We start from the raw sequence: 16463 nt of genomic DNA on the forward strand, positions 1-16463 counted from the left end.
CATGAACCAGTGTTTGGAAAAAAGATGACTCTGAGAAGACCCATTGTGTTTATTGTGTGTAGATTATAACTACACATAAAACAGGATGCAGTCTTTCAAGTAGTTAAGGAATGTGCTGTTGCCTTTCTCTAAGAAACGTACTCCGTCACTTTTGTATATATATTCCATGTCAAAGTGTATATTGTTGTAGATGGAGCCCATGTTTCCTTGCTTTGTCTATCGGTGGACAGAATTTGTTTGACCACTGCCATTTGTCAAATGTTATAGTACGCCAAAGCACAGTGAGGGAGAAGTGTAATAAATTGTTGAAAGGTATCCTACATTAGGATTTCCATTCCAACCCCAGTAAGTGTGCCCAGGTCATTGCCACCACAGTGCACAATTAAGAAGTCTGGATGTTGGCAATTCATAATTCTTTCAACCAAAGGCAGCAATTGATGCCACTTTACACTCTCTGGCCAACCCAAGTAATGTCTAGATTAGGCAAATCTATGTCTCTGTCAATGCCAGTCTTTCTAACATACTCTCTGGCCCACAAACAGATAGCTATACCCACAATCCACACTCTAACCATTTTGAAGGCAAGAAACAGTAGCACTCAGGAGAAGACTGGAACTGAATGAGGCAGTATTCAAAATGAAAGGCAGTTGCAATGAAGGTCAGGTGCTGCTTAAAAAAAGGACATATTTGATTGGATGTTGTAAATGTAGCTAAAAATAGGTAATGATTTAATATGTAAAGAAAGTGGATTTGTGATTGGTTCTGGTTATTTTTAAAAGAAGTTATGCTGCTTTGGATATCCTAACATTTTCAAACATCTACCCACACCTCCTACAGTTGAACTTGAAGCTAGTATGTGTTGCCTGAAAATGCTGTGAACTTATGACCTACCGGTACAGTTAAGGGTTACAAAGGAGATTGCTATGGCAATAATACCTATCTGAAAAAAAACAAATTCCTAAATTAGCACTATCATAGTATGTCAAATGGAAATGAAAAATAGACTCCTGTATAGATTCTTGCATTCGCCTTGAAGTTACACAGGGGGGACACGCTGAGCCTCGCAACAAATGTGTGAATCCCCCACAGACACTACCAGATTGGGCTTCTTAGCAGGAGATTAAGAAAGGGTTAAAGGAAAGTGACCATACACAAGGTTATGATTTGTTAAGTACATCAGTGTCACTGAAAAAGAGTGGGAAAGATTGCCATTACTGCTTCTTTTCCACAGAGCAGTAGTTATAATTTTTCCTAATTAGAAATTCCAAGTAAAAATGCATTATAAATTGCAGAACATCAAAGTCATTACAGAGGTATGTTGAGAATGGTGGATATGGAAAATGTTTATATAAATATATACTGAGTTATGACGACTAGTTGCCTTCTACATCTAGTTGTGCTACCCAGAGAGGTAGACCTTCAAATATATGTGAGGTGTGCTAGTCAGAACCTATGCCTTTACTTTAGCCTACTACGTAAGAATGACTTTTATAAAATGTTGGCAAGTCCTAAGGTTTTCTTTTATTACATTTAAAACAAACTAAAACAAACTAAAGTAAACTGTATGTAGCCAATAGAGGAGGAAGGTGTGTGTTTAAAAGGCTAACAATGTAATTTGAAGCTTTAGTGACTTATAAATACAGTTAAAGGGCAGTATATCCGATTTAACATCCCCTCATTTGTCTGTGTACTCATTGATATACCTATTTAGAAAAGCCTACAGCCACTCAGAACACAGTCATACAGTGACTGAGGTGCATGGGGATTTACTCACACACTGGCACATTAGTTATGTATGTAGCAATAACAGAGTAATTTGCACACAAAGTTACACATCCCTACACTCAGTAATACAGCCAGTAAGCTATCTATACAGCCAATTGCATACAGTTTTGGAAACATAAAGAGATACTAGGAAAGTAAGTGAAATAGCAATATAGCTAGGTAGACATTCAGTCACACTCCCACAGACAGAATGATGCAGTTTGTCACATATGTACTGAAGTACTTACACAAAGAAGTCACCTATCCACAGAAAACACCCTTTAAACATATCTTGGCCTGCTAATACTGCTCAGTCGATTTGCCATTTAAAATCCTTTTGCCAAGCTTTAAAATTCACTCCTACTACATATAAGTCACCTGTAAAGTAGGCCGTAGCTATACCATAGGTAGGGTGGTATCTGCTTAGAAGGTAAGACATGCACTTTGAAGTTTTAGAGAGTTCATGTGCACTTACAGATGCATATGCTCAGTTATACATGAAGTCTGCCATCTATACTGGAACAGATATGGGTATTTGCAAAAACATAGAGCCACTCACACACCCAGTGCAACAGCGACAGAGCACCGTATAAATTCACTCACACACCCACACAGTAATCATGTATCCAGCAGTATGGGAGCCAGGTGCAGACACAATACTTACACCTATACTCACTAACACAGCCAGCAAGTACTTCATAGAGACACTTAACATCCATATTTAGGCTTCATAGAGACACTTGCATACACATTTAGACACCAATAGAGTAATTAAAACAGTAAGTGATATACTGGCATACTAATTTCAACATGTGGTGGCACACCCATAGAAGGAGTGATACACTCATTCAGGTATGTAGCCAAGCTGTGTCAGTCCTAGACACCCATTGAGCCAAGAAGTCATTAAATCATGGCTTGGCCCTACTACTGCAGAGCTTGTGTGAGGATTTTACTGGCAGTTTTCCTGCTAGGGTGAGTTGACATTGAAAACATGTTGCTAAGCTTTACACTCCTCTTCTGCTACATATAAGTCACTCCTGAGATATGTAGGCCATAGGGCAAGGAGGTATGAGCTTAAAAGATAAGACATGTTGTTTCAAGTTTGTTTGAGTTACATGAGCTCTTGTAGACCCATATTTAAAGTTATAGATCCAGTCTCCTACCCATACTGGAGCTCACATACCTATTTTTCCTATTTGTTGTTTATTTCCTCATTCACCTCAGGTGTTAATGACTTATACGCTGCGAGACCATAGAACCCCCACTAGGGGGGAAAAACACTATTCTCCTTCTGGTACATTTCTCTCAGAAAATGCATTTGATCTTACGGCAGCTGCTGCATACAGTATACTGGGAGACCGTTGCAGCCATAAAACAGAGAGTTATGTATGTGTAATCATTGGACAGTAGGTTCTTCTTATTGTTTTTCTAATCCGTTCATTAATTTTGGTTAACCCCTGCCCAATTTTGTAATATGTCCCAGAATATTTTCCTCTTTTTGGACCCCTTCCCTAGCAAGTCCATCCTTGACATGTAAAACATAGACTATAACCACTTTGAATGCTGCTGCGGACTGTCACTTACACAGTTGCGGCATATCTCCCTTCTAGAAAGTAATAATGCATAAAACAGATCCCGAGCGGCTCCAGATATACCTTCTCTCACACCAAAGATAACTTGTGAAAGGCTTACCTCTATCTGTACCCCCAAGAAACCTGAGAGTGTCAATTCCACTTTCTGCCAAAAATTCTTTATCTGTGTACACTGATGGAACTTGTACATCTGACGCTTTTTCCAAGCTGCACTTTGCACAGGCTGTTGGTTTTCCTTTCCCCATTTTAGACAGCCTCTCAGGTGTTATGTATACCCTATGAAGTGAGAACAAATGGTTTCTTTTTTAAAAAGCAGGCTTAATGATAGTATAAAGTGTGTGCATCGATACCTGCCACATATGTTGTAAATTGCAGCTCGGCAAGCATCTTCCCCATAGATCTTCTGCCAGAGTGAATTCTCCGTCCGCTGTTTCTTCCAGATTCCAATACCAAAATAAACTTCTTTCTCACCAGGGTGTTTTCCGGCAAGTTGTTCCTCCAGATCATTTCCTACACGCAAAGGTGTCTTCCGCGCCCATTCCCAACTCTTCAATAGCATGTACTTAAAATGAGAGATTTTATCTCCCATAAGGTCTTTTATCTCATTCCATGAAATTAGCTGTCCATTCTGCGTAATCTCACCCCAAACAAGTACCCCTGCCTCTCTTAGTGATAAAGCCAATTTATCTTTAAGGCATTCCGGTGTTCCTGGAGACTTCCAAATTGGCGCTAAGAAGGAATAATAATCTAGTTTGAGCTGCCTTCTTATCGTATATCACATTCTGGCAAATGCTTGTGGTACTTCTAACTTAATTTTTTTGAAGAATTTTGGATCTCCAAAATTAGAGAGAAAACCTCCTGTGCCCATTCTACTTGCTTTTATCATTGTGAGAAACATAACTCCCACATCTGTATCATCCGGGGTTTTAAAAAGCATTCTAGAATTGGCCTATCAGAAAGGCCCAAACGTAGTATTGAATGTCCGGTAACGATAATCCCCCTTTCTCTCTCCATCTCCACAGCTTTTCCCAATAAATTTGAACCCCTTTGTATGCCCAGATGAAGGAATGTATTGCCTGTTGAATTTTATCTATTATTGTTTTCTCGAAATTCAAAGGGATGGTATTAAATAGATATGTGATTATTGGCAGAATCACCATCTTAATCAGATTAAGCTGGCCAAAAATGGTAAGAGGAAGACATGCCCAGCTCTTCATTAGCTGCCCTGTTTCCCTGAGGATCCTCAGCAGATTAACTTCCAAGATTTTATTTATGTCTTCCACAGTTTTAATCCCCATATATTTCATCTCCTTTTTAAACAACAGGTTATCTTTCCTCTGGTTCCAGACCATGATTTCTGTTTTTGTTTCGTTAACCAAGTAACCTGATTTTCTGTCAAACCCCAAGGCCATCTGTATAGTGGGAGACAGTGCAGCTGGAGCTCACATACATATGTGTAAAAGGATAGAGCCACTAATACATCTACTCACACAGTGAAGCAGGATTTAAACATTCACTAACACACAATTACAGCTCTTATACACCCAGCAGTCATGGAGGCAGTTGTACATACAGTTAAATATCCCAATACTCACTAACACAGACAGCAATCAATCCAGGCAGCATCTTACATACAGATTGAGAGTCCCATAGAGTAACTAAGAGACCCAGACTTATATAAACATACTTACTTGCATATCCAATGATACACTCACATAGGCACTGAGACACTCATTTAGGTATGCAATGAATAACTGACACTAACAAGTCATCCATCCAGAAAAGTAGGCCATTAAAATCATGTGTCGGGCCTGCTACAGTAGAGCGTGTATATGCAGGTTTCCTCCTAAGCCGAGTTAACATTCAAAACATTGAAAAGCCTTAAACTCCTCTACTACTACATATAGGTGACTCCTAAGATAGGCTATAGGTAGGCGATAGGACAGGGAGCTATGAGCTTAAAGGATAAGACATGTTGTTTCAAGTTTAATTGAGTTACATGTGCACTTGCAGACCCATTTGCCCAGTTATAGATGCAGTCTCCTACCCGTACTGGAACTCACATACCGATGTGTAAAAGGATAGAGCCACTAATACACCTAGTCATATAGTGACAGAGGCACCTCAACATTTACTCACACACACACAGCACTTATGTAACTTGGTCTAATGGAGGCAGTTGCAGAAAGGGTACATACCCCAATACACAGTAGCACAACCACTAGCCAATCCATGCAGCCTCTTATTACACATTTTGTCACTCAGAGAGCCAGTCACATACCAAAATACTTCCTTAAATATCGAATGATGCACCCAAATAGGGACTGAGGAGCTTATTCAGATATGTACTGAGGAACTGACACTAACAACTTACGCATGTAGACAAGTAGTCCTTTAAACATGCCTCGGTCCTGCTACTGTAGAGCTGTGTGTATGCAGTTTTCCTGCTAGCCTGAATTGACGTTCAAAACATGTTCCCAAGCCTTAAACTCCTCTTCTACTACATATAAGTCACTCCTAAGATAGGCTGTAGGTAGGCCTTAGGGAGTGAGCAATGTCCTTAAAAGATAACTCATGTGCTTTCAAGTTTTGGAGACTCATATGACCAGTTATACATCCACTCTCCCACCCAACTCTGCTTCTCCTACATATCAGTCACCCCTAAAGTCAGTCATAGGTAGGCATACACTGATGCACCAAGACACATTCTAATGCATACGGTGGCATAACCAAGCAGACATTGATGCATACACTAACATAGTGAAGCTAACACTCATGCATCAAAAAAGACATCCAGGCACACACTTATACATACTGTGACACACCCAGGGACACACTCATGCATACACTAAAATACCCAGGGACACATTTATGCATACACTCATCCATCCAAACACTCACACATAAACTGACATACTCAGGCATACACTTATGCATACACTAACACACCCAGGCACACTCGGATGCATATAATGGCACAGCTAGACATACACTAGTGCATAAGCAGACATACCCAGACAAACACTAATGCACACACTAACAGACACAGGCACCCACACACACCCATACAGTAAGATATCCAGGCACAAAGTGATACATACACTGACATGGCCAGACACACACTCTTATATACACTATACACCCAGGTTTATAGACACAAAGTGGTGTCTATACTGATACATCCAGACACACACTTAAGTATACACTAAGACATCTGGTTACACTCTGATGCATATAGTGACACAGCTACAGATACACTAATGCATACACTGAGATACTTTGAGACACAGTGATGCACATACTAACAAGCCAGTCACACTCTAACCCATTTACTTGCACACCAAGGTTAATACTGATACCTACATTGACACACAGGCAGAAATTGAAACTTATCCTGACATACCCATGTACATTCTGATGGATATAGTAGTACACCCACGCATAAACTAATATATACACATGCACGGCGAAGGAGACAGTGAAGAAGATACGGACATGCTGGTACACACTTCTCCATATAGTATCACAACCAAGCAGTCATTTAAGCATGCCATGAGACCATTTAGCACACACTTACAGATATGCTTTAACACTCAGGATTATAGTGATGCATACTGTAGTATACCCACACACACCCTGATGGATACGCTAACCCAGGCAGCCATACAGATGTAAACAGGAAAAAAATAGAGATAAAGTGGCTAGACTATTGTAAAATAACTGTTCACATTGTTTATTAAATGTTTCACAATTGTAATTTAATAGTGTCTAATGTCAACATAAATGGGCTCATTTGTTTTTTTCTCTTTGCAGACATTTACTTTCACTTAAAACAACATAATTACAATGCCATCAAAAACTGAAAGAAGAAAGAAACAGGAAAGGATACTATCTCCTCACAACTTAGAGACAAAAGGGGCAAAATTGAGAGGATTTAGTGAAAGGGAAAAGAGCTGCTGGTAAGAAAACAAAAAAGTTTCTTAAAATTGTACATGGAAAACTACAAAATGAACAAAAGCAAGTAAATAAAAAGTAAACTTGCGAATCAGCTAAGAAAGGACAACAAGTGCATGACATTAAGAGTAAAGAAGTGTATAAGAAAGCAGATAGTTTAACAAGAAAACAGAGGCAGTTTAAAGAAATTGGAGTCAGATTGTTTCGTAGTTGGGTAATTCACAATCTCATAAGAACTTTGGAGCAGTATAAAAGGAGAAGAGAAGAAGTCAAACAAAAGTAACGTTTTGAGGCTGTAGTTGATAAGGCCTTTGTCCTCAAGAGGAAACTATTTATTTTGATTCTGAGCAGAATGAGAACACTTGATAAAATAGTGTTGTCTATAAGGAAAAGAAGCCAAAACTAAAGACTTGTAAATGGAAGTAACTTTTGCAAAATTTTCAGTGGTTAACGAAAACATACTTCCAGTACTGAGCCTTGCTTTAATGAGGAAAGCTACTTGCAAGAGAACACATTAGTTCATGCAGTTGAAACAACTTGATGATATTGTGAGATAAAGGATGAGACTCCCATTGCAAAAGAGGAGATGGTACCTAGGAATGTTGATGAAGTGATAGCTGAAGAGGTACAGGGAAGGCGTAGACAGACTCCTCCATACAAATGTAACTGTAGCAGTACGTGCAGTGTTCGGCAGGAATCAATTGACATATTGAGAACTTTTATTCATATGTTTACATGCAAAAGTCTGAAAAAGAAAATAAGTATGTTGCAAGGATTAGATCCATGCAAGGTAAGGAAGTATACACATTTACAGGGACATTCACTAGTATGTCTCTCAAAGAAAATGTGCCAAAGCACCTTTCATCATTTCCGAATGTTAGCTGTTCACCACTCCACAATGCAAAAGTTAGGCAGGAGGCTTTACTGTGTCAAAACCTGTGCCCTATGTTTAGAAGAAATGATTAGAGCTCTTGTGCATGGTACAGTAGCAGAGGTAGAAAAAGTCTATAAAGATGTTCAGTTTCATTTCTTTGGTCATGAAGAGGAGTGTTGAGAAAATGAGGAGTTATTATGTGGAGGTGTAGAGGATCACGACACAAGTATTAGTGATGATAACTTTACAAAAGAGATTAGGAAGCTTAACACAGTTTCTCATGAGAAAGCAAACTGTGTTTGTATTTGTTGTTGATGCACTCAATGCAAAAGCCAAACTCGCAAAGTAGTTGTATTCTCAAAAGCTGAACAGGAGAATAGAGATAGGTATAAAACTTTGCTGTTTATTTATTTGTAGAGGAATGGTTTGACTTGTCCACATGACAAGTTATATGTAAGCACTGCTTCGACAAGTTAGAATTAGTATCAATTCAATTCAAGAATACTTTATTCGACAACTTAATGCCTTAAAAGTGATCATATTATACAACAGTACATTTCAGTTACACAGTTAAAAAAAGAAGCTAAAGTATTCCTGATGTCAGTCCCTATGACCATAATCTAAAAATACAGCGATATAAAACAAAGACATTATAAAAAACGATGTGCAAAAGAGCAAAGTCCCTATAAGAGTCATTCTGGTCTCAAACCAATAAGCTAGGACCTAATATGTTATAAGGTACAAAACATTTATAAAGAACAAGGCACGGAAAGAGGGGTGAAACTGGTAAAAAAACAAAAAGAGAGAAAAAAAAGGGGGGGCATTCCCAATAACGGGCCAGGAGGTCACGATCTAAAGTGCATATAGTGCATGGAAATAAAGTGCAGAGTACAAGGGAATGAACTCATAGTTCCAAGGACTTTGCATAAATACATACATATGGTTTTAGACACGCGGAGATACAATCCTGGAAATGACCTTGACTTGACGATCATCACCCTCCTTCTTTTTCACGAATTGCCCAGGACCAACTCAGAAACTTGGCAACCCCTATTGTAATAGTGGAGTCGCCACCGTTTTTCAGTAGACTTTTAGCAATCATTGCTGAGTTCGTACCCAAATTTCTACACAGGGGTTTAAGCCACACGCTTCTGGGTAAACGGTAAGCAGGGCAAACATATAAAAGGTGGTCAATATTTCCAACAAGGTCTGGGCAGAATGGACACTTGTCTCCTTCATCGGTTGACCAGTTGCGGGTGAACTTCCTAAGCGGGATAGTTTCTACTCAAAACTGGTGAAACAACCTGCGATCTCTAGGTTTCGTGATCAAATCCCAGTAGCATTCCATCCGGGGGACATCTTTGAAGTCCAAAAAAGCTCTTGTCAGTGGGAAACCACCCGTGGTGGAGTGCCTCCGATTTTTGATCAAGTCCCAGAAGGCTGCTTTATATGATACTTTCATTGGAAATACAGCCGACTCAGGAGACACCCATAAGTCCCTCATCCCCATCTCATAAAGAAGGATTTTAATTCTGGAGAGCCATAAAATCTTGTTTGAACGGTCCAGACCCCTTATTTCAAGTAAAGCATTGGCAAAAGGGAGTCATTCTGGGACCGTCCAAAGCCTTCTCCAGAAAGCCAGCATTCTAAAATGAACAATGTCCTCGATTGCATTGCAACCCAGGTCAAGAAGGAGGGGAATATGGGGGGTCGATCGGGGAAGGCCCACAATAGATCTTAAAAACGTATTTTGGGCCAGTCTTAAATCGGATAAATTACTATAACCCCATATCTCAGCGCCATAGAGAATAGCTGGTATGATTTTCAGGTTGAACATTTTTACAACAGGGGCTATTGGCTTGGTCAGGGAGAACCTGTGTTCCTTTATCAGCGCCCCAGCTAGCTGGGAATGTTTCAGTGCAAGTAACTTTACCTGAGGGGACCAGCTCAATTTTTCTCCCATGGTGATACCCAAATAGGTGAATACGTTGGCCTGTTCCAGGAGCTTCTCGCTCATATAGACTCTTGCAGTAACAGGCCTCGCTCCATGGAGTACCATAAATTTGGTCTTACCCACATTAATCGCTAGCTCATGGTCGCTACAAAACTCCTCAAAACGAGACAGTGCCAACTGAAGGCCCTGCCTCGTTTTTGATAAAATCAGAGTGTCGTCAGCGAACATGAGCAAAGGTACCCTTTGGCCATCCAGCATGGGCGCGTCTGTGGGGAAATTATCAAAGTACTGTACCACCCCATTAATAAACAGTGAGAAAAGTGTTGAGGCCAGGACGCACCCCTGACGAACGCCCTTCCCCACACTAAATTTCTCGGTGACCTCACCTGGTTTCCCCCACCTAACCTGTGCATAGTTAGAGTTGTGGAGTTTAACCACAAAATCCACCAATTCCCTGGGCATCCCCAGTCCCAACAAACCATCCCACAGTTTAGATCTAGGGACAAGATCAAACGCAGATTTTAAATCTACGAAAGCTGCGAAAATCAGGCCCTTACCTAAAATGACCTCCCTCCAGTAAAGCATGACAAATCTAAAAACTTGGTCTAGAGTCCCCATGTGAGCCCGAAACCCTACTTGTAAGAGAGATAAAATGTTTTCATTAGTCATCCAATTTTGAATCCTACGCAGCAGGACCCGGGCAATGACTTTTTGTAGAGCATCAATAAGGCTGATGGGCCTATAATTGGCCGGAGCGGAACGGTCCCCCTTCTTGTAAATCGGGATGATTTCCGTCCCGGACCAAGAAGATGGAAAAGGAGTTCCCCCCACAAGAGAATTGATTAAAGGTCGTAATGTAGTGAACCCAGAGATCACCATGCTGTTTAAATAAATCTGGGGGAATGCAATCAGGCCCAGGTGCCTTACCGCTTGGGATGTTCCTTAGTACCACCTCAATGTCCTTGGTACTAAACGTCAAGGGAGTATCTATACTTATAGCTGGGGAGGTGATTTCCCTCTCTGTACCCTGGTGATATTGAGCTTCAAAAAAGGCAACCCAGTGGTGTGGATCCACGTTATTGTTTGGGGTGATCAACCTTTGCCCGTTCCCCCATTTTATCAAGTCCCAAAACTGGGTCATATTCCTCCCTTTGCATGCCAACAACAGATCCTTCCAACGCTCCTCGTCCCAATCTCTTTTTGCAGTTTTGCAGGTGGATTTGTAAAGTGCCCTGGACTGCTGGATGGCAATATGGTTCCTAGATTTAATGGCTTTCACAAGGGCCTTGTGAGTAGACCTACATAGGTCGTTATACCAAGAGATGGGTTCCAACTTACGATTCGCTCTAGACGGCTTGGTGTTTATAAAATACTTTTTCAGCCTACTAAAAAGCTCAGTATGGATTGTTGGCAATAAAGCTTTGAGTGTCTCCTGCGAGCCGCAGTCGTTAATTTTCCTCATTGATCCTGTCACTAATGCCCTAATTTCTAGCACACTCTTTTCATTGAGAGCCACCTTATCCCAACGAACCCTTCTCAGATCATTTCCCAGTATTACATGGTTAGAACTGCTGTCGGACTCCAAAGTGGCAGTAGGGCCAAAGCTCAAACCTTTTAGAGTTAGTACCAGGGGATTATGGTCGCTTTCGGGGCGAGATTGTACTTCCATGTCTAGGACATGGTGCCAAAATTCAACTTTTACAAGGATGTAATCTATCCTGCTTTTGTGGCGGCCGTTGTCAAAGGTCGCCATCCCCAAGGCATCAGACTTGGTCCTGCCGTTGACTGCCCTAAGGCCCCATTCCAGGCACAACCCTTTAACCTGGTGTGCAGCCTCGGTCCATTTTTTTTTTTTTTTTTTTTTTTGAAACCGTTTATTGCATTTTAGAAAAAAAATTTACAAGTATGGGCCTACAACCATCCGGCCGGCCGCTAGAGTGGCAGAAGCATATGACATACATACAGTAAGAGTCTCTTGGCGGTGCAGATTGGTAAATCAGGAGATATCAATCGCGCAGGCCACATAACTCCAAGCCCACAATACGGTTTCCTTTTATCAAAACAGAACAACACAAAAAGCCACACCCGCAAGGTAACCCGTCATCCAAAGTGACGGCACGTGCTCCTTAAGTGGGGGATCCCAACCAGCAGCCAAACTCTGAAGAGGGGGATGGGAATAGATCAGGGACTGGGGAACCCCATGCCCACGGCTGGGGGAGGGGGTCGGTCACTCGGTCCATTTTTTAATGGGTTGGAGGCACACCCCAAAGAGAATCCACCTCCTCGCTAAGCCTTCCATCGTCACAGTCCAATGGCTCAAAACATGTATTAAAATCTCCAGTGATAATCGAGTTGGTGTTTTGAGCACCCACCGCTAAAAGTTTCTCGAGGGCTGCAATGACCTGAGAACTCCTGCCCCCCGGTTGGGCTCTAACGTAAATGTTAAACAGGAGTAGATCAAGGCCTCCTGAAGATCTTACTCTTAAAGTAAGGATATCGGGATTGTCGGAGGGAATCTCAACCACGGTTATCCCCTCGATTTGCCTTACCCAACATGTTAGGCCACCTACCGGTCTCCCCCTTACGCCCTTAATAGCCGGTTTCGAAAAGTTTAAGTAACCCGCATGGAACACGTTGTCCACTGACCAGGTTTCCTGGAACGCCCATATGTCCACTCTGTTAATGAAGGATGACCAATCTAATGACCCAACTTTTGATTCCAGACCCGCTATATTCCACAAAGAAATAATCATAAGTTCTTTCTGTGGAATAGGAAACAGGCACCCAGTAACAACATCTGGGGCCAAAAAACGACTAACCGGGATTGTTACAGCAGTGGAAGGAGCCAAGGTTTGGACCATAAGGTCTGCTGGATTAGGATGACTGGTAGTAGATAGCGCTCCTCCTGTCCCAGGACCTCCCATCACTGCTCCCCCGAGGACACCCACCCGCTGTCAATCTATATCTTCAAGTGAAGAGATGGCATCAAAGCGGTTATTGAGCTGGATAGAGAAGTCTGGCCTAGGATAATTACGTTGGGCTGATCGGGTATCCCTGTGTCTCTGTTGATAAAAGAAACTAAGGGGGAGTATACCAATAGTAGCCCCCTCAACTGGCGAATGACCAACCATCTCTAGAATATGACGGACCAAACCCGGGGGCCTGAAACACAAAACTACACAATACCCTTGTAAGGTTTTAGCGGATTGCCCAACCCATTCAATCCGCCTAGCCATTTTGAAGTCCTCAAATAAGCCGTCCCCAATGTCTGTCACTTTATTCAGATAGTGTAGGGCCTTATTTTTAAGAGAGGACCAGTGTTCTTGTGTGCCCAGGGGAAGGGGAGGAGCATTCGCCAAAATGATCGTATAGGGGATCGCTTCAGGGGGCAGGTGAAGATAAGAATGCCTCGATTTATGACCAACGGCACTATTAATATTCGACCTCCAAGGGCACTGTGATACAGAAGGACCTTGGCTAGAGGATGTCTCAACATTGCTTAGCTCAATTGGAAGGATGGACCTTACACTTCCAACTGTATCTACCCCAGCCACGTATGGTTGAACTGTACCTTGGCACCACTCTGGTCCTTATGGGTATCCCCCACCGAGGCCTGGATGTTACCAGTAGTGACTGCCCTAGAGTACAGAGCCTGGTCCTCATGAGGTAAACGTGCCAAGGCATCCTCGATCCTAGCTAGCCTATGGTCTACAGAGTCCAGTCTTTTAATGAGTGGCTCAAGTAAAGCGACTAATTGCTCCTTAAAAGAAAAAGAAGGGTCATGTTCACTCACGGGGTAATTTGGGTCTGTAGGAGCTTTAGAAGGGTTGTCAGAAGATACAGAACTTGAGCTACCAAAAACAAATACCCCATTCGTGGCAGTAGATGGAAAAAGAGGTTTTTGTTTTGTAATACTACGGCCCTTCCTTGCTTTTTTCTGTGGCCCTTTATTCGAACTCCCCACCACTTTCATCCCTCTAGTTGTTACTCCAGCAGGAAGGCGCGGGAGGCTTGGTGGAGGCGGCGAGTGGTGCTCAATGTTAGTAGTAACTGGACTAGGCAGCCTAGACTGAGTACAAGTGGCCAGAGCAGCTGCTTCAGGTGATGACCGGATGGTATGCAAAAGCGCACATGACGTGCCCCCCCCCCCCTAGAATCCTGGGGTCTAAAGAAAGTCTTCATTCAGTGGCCTCAGTTTCATGGATTAGGACGGATTCCGCTCTTTTTAGGAGAGTGTCCAGGGTACCGACCACCCTGTCGCCCGTTTTTCGTTTCTTCATTGCAGGGGTGCTTTACAACCCGCAACGCACCTACGATAGCAAGAAGCAGGGCAAACAAAAGTCGAAACTAAAGCACTCCTACCTCAGGTGCCAACCAAACGCAAAAATAGAAAATGTAAATGATGTGGCCCAGCCCAGCCTCATCCGGCCTCGAACGGCCACAAATGACCCCGCCCTTGTCCCGGGCTTCTCCCGGCACATCCCGTGCACGTCCTCGCGGGGCGAGGGACCAGGCTGGCCTTTATGCGCCTCCTGGCGCGTGATCAGCTGGCGACCTGGCCCAGGGGATCCTGGGTGTAGTAGTTCCAAGAACCGGCGGAGCCAAGCCCGGCCGGTCCCTCGTCCCGCTGACGGTGCTGGCAGGGGAGGGCGGAGCCAAGCCCGGCCACAGGAGCAGCGAGGCAGCAGGAGAGCAAGCAAAAACCAGGTAGGCAGGCGGGGAAAACAGGGGGCTCTGCACCAGGCTGGCCTTTATGCACCTCCTGGTGCGTGATCAGCTGGCGACCTGGCCCAGGGGATCCTGGGTGTAGTAGTTGCAAGGACCGGCGGAGCTAAGCCCGGCCAGTCCCTCGTCCCGCTGACGGTGCTGACAGGGGAGGGCGGAGCCAAGCCCGGCCACAGGAGCAGCGAGGCAGCAGGAGAGCAAGCAAAAACCAGGTAGGCAGGCGGGGAAAACTATCTATTCCTCAAGAATTACAAGATTTTAATGTTTATTAATCCATTCTCATACAATGTGTACACCCATTTCAGGCTATAGTTTGTATGGAGCCTAAGACGGGAAAGCTGCCACCAACTGACCTTCAGAAAAGCCTTGAAAGAAGAGTTGTCTACTTACTTTTAGATTTTCAGAGTATGTGACAGACAACTCCATTGCTGTTGCTCGTTACGACACTTCATACATTACAAAATCAGAGAAGTCAGAGATGAAGGAGATGTGGGAGGAGATTTCTGCAGAAAAGAGTCTCACCAAGAAATTGTACAGCCTTAGATTGAAAATGCTTTCACATAGAGAGACAGGGTTCTATAAGTGCTCGGATCGGTAGAGCTCAGCCAGTGTGTTATTGAAGTCAAGGGGAATTGTTTGGGTAAGTCTAGGCCTTGCAAGCACGAAAAATAGAGTGTTGAAGGCTTTCTCAGAAATTCAAAATCCTGCAGAGTTTGAACTAGAAAGCAGATATATTGTGAAGTCAAATATGTTGGATATGTACTATCCCAGGAGGAGTCGACCCCTGTAGAACATGTGCGTATATGTAGTACTTCAACACTACAGCTATAAAAATAATGTAGCAGAAAACATAGAAGACGAGAAATATATGATAGTTGGATGTGACAGTTGTTTGGTAAGACATAGCAAAGGAAATCTAATTAACCACACATAAGTGAGGGCCAGATGTACGACCGTGGAAATAACGCCTTGCAAATTGCGAGTTTTGTGCGACTCGCAATTTGCGAGGAGCTATTTCCAATGTACAACAGAGTATTTCACACAGTCAACAATTCCCAATGGGGTCACAAATTGGGAGGCTCATGAATATTAATGAGCCTCTCGGAATTTGCAACCCCATTGGGAATGGCAGGCCCTCCCAGGTATGGTGCCCTTAAAAAATATTTTCTCCTGCATTTGCGAGTGCATTGCCACTCTCTTGAAGAGGGTGGTTATTTGTGAGTGTTTTGCATCCGCAATTGCGGACGCAAAACATTCTTACATAGGGTTGCGCTCGCTATTAGGAAGGGAACACCCCTTCCTAAGAGCAAGTTGCAAAACTCTATTTTGCGAGTCTCAAAAAATTGCGACTCACAAAATAGGGTTTGTACATTCCCCATGCTGTTTTTGCATGCGCAAACGGGTTTGCAAACCTGTTTGCGCATGCAAAAATGGTCGTACATGTGGCCCTGAGTTTCCAAACTGCAGATGTAAGAGAGTTTTTCTATTTGGCTCTTCTACAACTGTTGAAGCCTTGGCATGCTGAATCAGAACTACTTGGAGAGTAGAACTGCTATGAAGACTCTTTCAATGCTGTAAAAGACTGCATTCAGTGTCCAGT

The sequence above is a fragment of the Triturus cristatus genome, chromosome 9 (assembly GCF_964204655.1).
Source record: "Triturus cristatus chromosome 9, aTriCri1.1, whole genome shotgun sequence".
NCBI lineage: Eukaryota > Metazoa > Chordata > Amphibia > Caudata > Salamandridae > Triturus > Triturus cristatus.